The 6595-nt window shown below is 42.7% G+C and overlaps 1 protein-coding gene across 1 annotated transcript in view; it reads right to left on the bottom strand.

Moving 5' to 3' along the window:
- Positions 1-1861: 1861 nt before the first annotated feature.
- PDGFA (platelet derived growth factor subunit A) overlaps positions 1862-6595 on the bottom strand; it is an 84690-nt gene continuing 79956 nt past the window's right edge. Inside the window, exon 7 of the mRNA XM_058035168.1 lies at positions 1862-1878. The gene's annotated coding sequence lies outside the window, so the exon portion shown is untranslated. The remainder of the gene's footprint in view (positions 1879-6595) is intronic.

The following is a 6595-nucleotide window of genomic DNA, read 5'->3' as shown; positions in this document are numbered from 1 at the left end:
TGAAGCAAAAAGCAATCTCTTCTGGCATGCCTGTAAAAAAAATTAACCTATGAAAAGGATAGGAGACTCCTGGTGTTATTATAAATTATCTGTATAGTACAGTACAGATTATAGTTTTTTGTGGGGTTTGTTTTTGGTTTTGTTTTGGTTTGGTTTTGGGGGTGGTTTTTTTTTTTTTTTTTGGTTTTTTGTTTTGGTTTTTTTTGCTATAAAACAGCATAAAAGCAAGTGAATGGCTCACTCTGGATCAACCAGCTGCTTCTCAGTACCTCTCTCAGTAATCCAGCATATCTCAGCTTGCCTTTCCCTCCACACACAGGGAAGAATATCCCTGTGTCTACCTTTCATGAACAAAATGCACACTTTTGCCTCAGGCTAGGGATGTGTCGAGAAGCAGAGGAAAAAACATAAACCAACCCTCTCAAGAAAGAAAAATAATCTTTAGAAACACACTCAAAGTCTCTATATATAAAAATCCTGAAAGCTGACGACATAAAGAAAGGAAAAAAGCCAAACCCGGAGCAAATGTGCAATCAATTTGGATATGATGCAGTTAAAAAGCAGACAAAGGCTTTATACAAACTAATGAATTGATTTAAGGCTCCACTGGGTGATATACAATGACACATTATTTATGTAACCTGTAGTTTACTGTTCACATAGTAATTTCCACCTCCCACCCTGTCAAATGGAAGAAACTTTTTCACCTTAAATCATAGATGATGATGAGACCAAATAGCAGGAGAGGATGTATAAATGAAAGTAATTTAGTGAAGAAGGCTTGACTGACATGAAAACATAATAAAAGTTATGATAATGTTAGGGATATCAAAGTGAAAGCCAGGTGGGCAGACGAGAATAGGCAAGTTCCCAAGTCAATCTGAAAGGAGCTCTTCAACACTGGGGAAAATCCAGCCATTTATTTTCCAGCTTATCACTCCATGGGTCAAAAACTATGTATTAAATTTGGAGCACAAAGACCTGCCTTGTCTAACAATTGTACTTATTGTAGAGACGGGCAGGGAGGAGGGGGAAGAAGATTTTCAAAAGCTCAACACATACTTTAGAGAAAATGATTTGGGGTTTTCTCTCTGAAAAGAAAACCAGTTGAATCTCACCTCTCCTGCTTTTCAGGAAGTTGTATGTTTAAATGCCTTTTTCCAGTGTTTGTGGATATTTCTTGTTGGATTTCTAATATTTCTCAGTAGTCACAATCTCTGCTGAGGAAACAGCCTGGCTCCCTGAAAGTGTTCCACACATGAGATTGCTAGACCTGGATTGTCAGAATAACTGAAGACATGAAGCTCTGAAAATTATCTGAAGCTGTGAAAATTATCTCTGAAATTATCAGTCTGCCTACCCAGCACTCAGAGAGGGCACAGCTTAGCCCATCAGCCCGGTCTGTGTTCAGCTGCAGAGATGCAGTTTGGATAAGGCCCTTGCTGACAGTGAGTGACTAAAATCCAGCAGATCAGCTCCCAAAATCAGGATGCTGCCAGCCTGCAGAGGGGCAGGCTCTCTGTATGAGTGATGGGTGCCAGGAGCAGAAGGCAGAAGGTGGGGGTGCCAGTGCTGTTCCCTGAGGATTCCCTCACAGCCCAACAAGAATTGAGCTCTACAGGGACCACCAGCAGCTGCCAACCCACAGAGATTTGACTGCTGGCTTTGTAAAGCACTGACACACAGTTATACATAGAAGGGTCTTGCTCTTTCTCAGATGGGCTTGGCAGATGTTTAGGCATTTTTAAAATAATAACAGAAAGTAAGCAAACAGTCCAAAAATCCTTGGGCACTTCAGTTGTTTGGAGGATTCTGCACTTCATTAACATTCCTTGTCCTTCCTGTTGGATTCATTGATTGTTCTGTCTGGTTTCTGCCCTGCAGAAAGATAAAAAAACCCAGACTGTGAAGAGGGGTGTTTGCTTGACTCTCTCTCCATTTTAAGTCTCTATCTCCCCAGACAAAAACCAGAAAACCCCGATGAAAATGAAATAAATAATGTCCCTGCTGAGAATTAAGTAAATAACAGCCCCAGTGATTAACTCCTCTCCTTGAAAGCACAGTCAGGTGCTCTGAGCACTGAACCAAGCCCTTCCATCTTATCCCTGCCAAGCTGGAAGCACAAAGGGGATTTATTTCATACTTAGGGAGGAAAAAATTGTTCAAGACATTGTTCTCTGGGACAGAAAGGGCACGGAGGTTTCTATTCTGAAGCTGCTATTTTTGGGAGCAGTCCAGTGAGTCAGAGGAGAGCCCCTCTGTGAGCTGACACGGAGGAAATCCCTGCTCTGAGTGCTGCTTCCGAGCTGCTCCAGCTCTGAGAACAATGCAGAAACCAGGGATGGATGGAGGGAGGGATGGATGGATGGATGGATGGATGGATGGATGGATGGATGGATGGATGGATGGATGGATGAGGGATGGATGGATGAGGGATGGATGGATGGATGGATGGATGGATGGATGGATGGATGGATGGATGATGGATGGATGGATGAGGGATGGATGGATGGATGGATGGATGGATGGATGGATGGATGGATGGATGATGGATGGATGGATGAGGGATGGATGGATGGATGGATGGATGGATGGATGGATGGATGGATGGATGGATGGATGAGGGATGGATGGATGGATGGATGGATGGATGGATGGATGGATGGATGATGGATGGATGGATGAGGGATGGATGGATGGATGGATGGATGGATGGATGGATGGATGGATGGATAAGGGATGGATGGATGGATGATGGATGGATGGATGAGGGATGGATGGATGGATGGATGGATGGATGGATGGATGGATGGATGGATAAGGGATGGATGGATGGATGATGGATGGACAGACGGACAGCAGGGCAGTGCAGCTGATGGAGCAGCAAGGCACAAGGCAGGACCAGAGGGGGCATCACCCTGTGAATCATCTGACACTGCCACCAAAGTGTAAATCCACCAGGTTTCCTTCCTGGTACCAGTAAGAAGGGGAAATATCATCATGACAGAGAGGTTTCACTTTCCAGCATCCACTTCCTCAAGAGGGTACTGGGTAGCTAAAGATAAGGCCAAGTTTGCCAACAGGTTGGCAGCATTCACAGTCTCTAGCTTTGGACATCTAATTTTGTCTCTCAGACGGAGCTCTGTAAGCAACCCTTTCTGAGGATGTCCATTTAGGTATTCTGAATTGCCCCCAAAAAATGCTATTACCTGATGAACAGACCTGTGACTATATTCACATTTATTTATACCAGCTTCTTCAGTCTTATTTTGAATATTTTCAATGCCTTCTGGCTCCTGGGCAATATTCTCTGTTGTGCTGATGAATGGGTCCATTTTCTCATTTGTTTATTCATTTTCAGCACCTCAACCAGCTGATCTTCATCTTGACTCAAGAAACACAAGCTCTGGGGACCAGACTGGTCTGTGGACCAGCAGTTTCTGACACCACTGGCTTCTCATCCACAGCTTAATGAGGCTGAGATCAATCAGTAATTCACAAACCTCTTTATGGGCTGAGAAAAAGAGCCATGGTACATAAACACCAGCAATTCCCCAGTCCCATGAAAGAAGGCACAAACACAACTCTTTCTGATGTTTCTGCTCTGTGTTTGTCAATACAAACTATCAGACCAATATCCATGGAAAGCAGATGCAGCAAAAATAGAAGTGATTCATTTTCAGATGCAAATAAATATTTTTAGGGGAAAAAAACCTCCAACATTATATATCCATCCAGCTCAACTTGAATCCATAAAATCAAAATGACATTATGGGAACGTTTAGGGGAAATAGCACAAGGTAAAAAAGAGATACTTTGTTGAGGCTATTTAATTGACAAGCAGGTTTCACCTGCATCCTTATAGCTAAAATGAGTTTATTCTTGCTTTTTCACCAACTGATGGAGCTCTTTACTGAGCAGTGCCTAGCAGGGATCAAGGTGATACTGCACCTCTTTAGAGAGGCAGCCCTCTCCAAGGATCTGTTAGTGTCATGACTTGCCAATGATGTATTGCTCTAAAAATGGTGTCTTCTACAAAAGAACAGGTCCTGGAGCAGATTTACCCCTAATTACAGGAAGGAAGGAACAGGAGAGGTATGCAGATACCAGCAGATTCATCTTGCCAAAATAGAAAGTGTGTTGCTGCAAGCTGGAGAATTTAAATGGTGATACTTTGGGAAGAGTCCCATGCTAAACAAATACCTCCTCTGCAATAATCAGGAATTAGGCTGGAAAAATGCAGATATCCGAAACCATAATGTATGTGGTTTTTTAGATAAGACATTTACTTCCAGCCAGAGAGAGACTCAAAATACCTTTTTACTTCATCTTCTAATATAGCACAGCGTCTCACATTGAATCCATGACTCAGTATCATACAATCACATCCTGGTTTTATTAGCTAATTAGTCCTAAGGAGCAACTGGAGAAGTCCCACTACCCTCTGGTACTTCTCAGGTTTCCTGCATTTGTCACCTGAAGATGATTATTTGCCATCCTGTGCTGCTGCTAATTCTCATTATTTTTTATACCAGATATTTGCATTAGGTTGCTATGTCAGGTTAATAATCATGGTGTCCCCATGCAGTGATACACAAGGGTGCACAGCTGAGAGGGGTTTATGCCTTTTCTCCATTTCTCAGCATAAGATTTATAAAATGGTTGAAATCATTCTACATCCTTAGAAAAGACATTTAAATTAGTAGCAAGCCCAAGGGGAAAAAAAACCAAAAACAAATAGCCTAAATCTCAGCTCCCACTCTAACCAGAGACCAAAAGTACTGTACTGGTTCATTATTGTGTATCACATAACCAGCAGTATATTGTCTTTGAGAGCTGAGCATAGTAGGGATTAAGTTACTAAAATGCTCTTATCATAAAACAGATATTGCAGTCCTCAGGTTTCCTCTGTTAATCTGTTTGTTTTGCTGTATCTGGAGAATAAAAAATGTGGGAGTATGAAACATTTATCTGTTAATTAGCAATTATAAAACAGTAATGGAGCTTGTGTGTTTTAAAATATGCAAGACAATGTTTGATTTTATGATTCGTGTGGAAATATCGTAAGGATTGAGGTATATTCTGTAAATAATTTAAAACAATAGAGGAAGAGATAGGTGTAACCAAATGAAAGAGACAAAAGTCTATGCCTTAAGTTACAACTTTTTAGCAAAGCTGGGTGTGTTTGTATGAGCACAAATGTCTGGGTGCCAACTTCAGCATTAGGACTTGCCTAATTCATTTAAACATATGCAAATGAATACAGGGTATCAGGCTATGCCAGTTAATTGCACAATGAGTTGCATTCGTCAGCAGAATTTCCTTGCACTACCCTTTCCCTGCTCCACTGATAACAGATATTTTTGTTCTTTCTGTACATAGGGGAGTTGGAGAACATGAGGCGTCTCAGTGCTTATTTGATGGGGTGCAACCATTGTCATCATGGGGGGAAAATGCAGAATAGATCAGTGTACAGAGTGACTTTGACTGACACGTGGTGGGATCATACATCTGAAGTTTAACCTGGCAGAGTTTCTGTCCCTTCTGAGCCATAAACCCCTGTCAGCTTCACGCTGCAAAGCAACACCAGAGAGAAATCCCCACGCTGAAAAATTTACACTGAGCCAGCAGGAAATTGAGCCATTTGCAAGTGTGCATGCCAGGGAGGGGCTGAAAGGAGAGGCCAAGTTGAGAGGAGGATTTCTGTGTCCTGATTCCATTGAGAGCAGGATTGCAGTGGTAGGGGAAAGGCAAGTCCTGTAAGCTTCCATCTGAGGCTGGAGCAGAAGGAGACAGGGCTGCAGAGGATAAAACAGCAACAGAAAATCCCTTTCTTGTTGAAGGGATATCCCCTGGCCTTTGCCATCAAGGTGCATCTGTGGTTTTATTTATTACTGTCAGGTGGTAGCTTATATCTGAGAATAGCCTTTAAGATTCTCTTCCCAAACACTCACAGAGTAAATATGGAATAGAACTGTAGCAGGACATTTTCTGAATCTGAGGAGAGAAATGCCCAAGTGCAACTGGGCTTTTCAGCCTGGAAAAGAAAAAACTGGGGACACAAAGATGATTCAAGAGAGCCATGGGTGGCCTGGCCCTCCGAAGTGACCACAAACCCTCTTAACCTCACTCAGCCTGGCTTGCTTGGGCTTGCTGACACGGGCAGCTCTGAGGTTCTTGTTTTCTCTCTAATCTCATCTCTATTTGTTGTGAGATAGGACTCCTGCAATGCTTTCTTCCACATTGTCTCTATTCCATTTTTGGGGAGTTTATGAAGGGCCAAGGGCTTTGTGTCTAAGAAGGGCTCCAGTGAATTGCTTTGAATCACAGAAAAACTCCCTCATGGAAGGCTGGGAAAGATGTGAGTGGTCTGTGAGAGGATGAGCTTACTCAAGAGCTTAAAGGGCATGGTGAAGATGCTGAGCTGGCACAAGCAGTGACCCTGGGAGGGAGCAGAGAGACTCTGAGGAAGTGAGGTGTCCATTATTTCTGAAGCTTCCTTCTCTGCTATTTCCTTCATTTCCAGATCCAGCTATCAGTGCACAGGGTAGCTTTGTTGAATTTCCCTAGGGCATGGCCAGACACTCTCCTACAG

The sequence above is a fragment of the Melospiza georgiana genome, chromosome 16 (genome assembly GCF_028018845.1).
Source record: "Melospiza georgiana isolate bMelGeo1 chromosome 16, bMelGeo1.pri, whole genome shotgun sequence".
In the NCBI taxonomy this organism is placed as follows: domain Eukaryota; kingdom Metazoa; phylum Chordata; class Aves; order Passeriformes; family Passerellidae; genus Melospiza; species Melospiza georgiana.
This window is presented reverse-complemented; position numbering and strand designations above follow the sequence as displayed.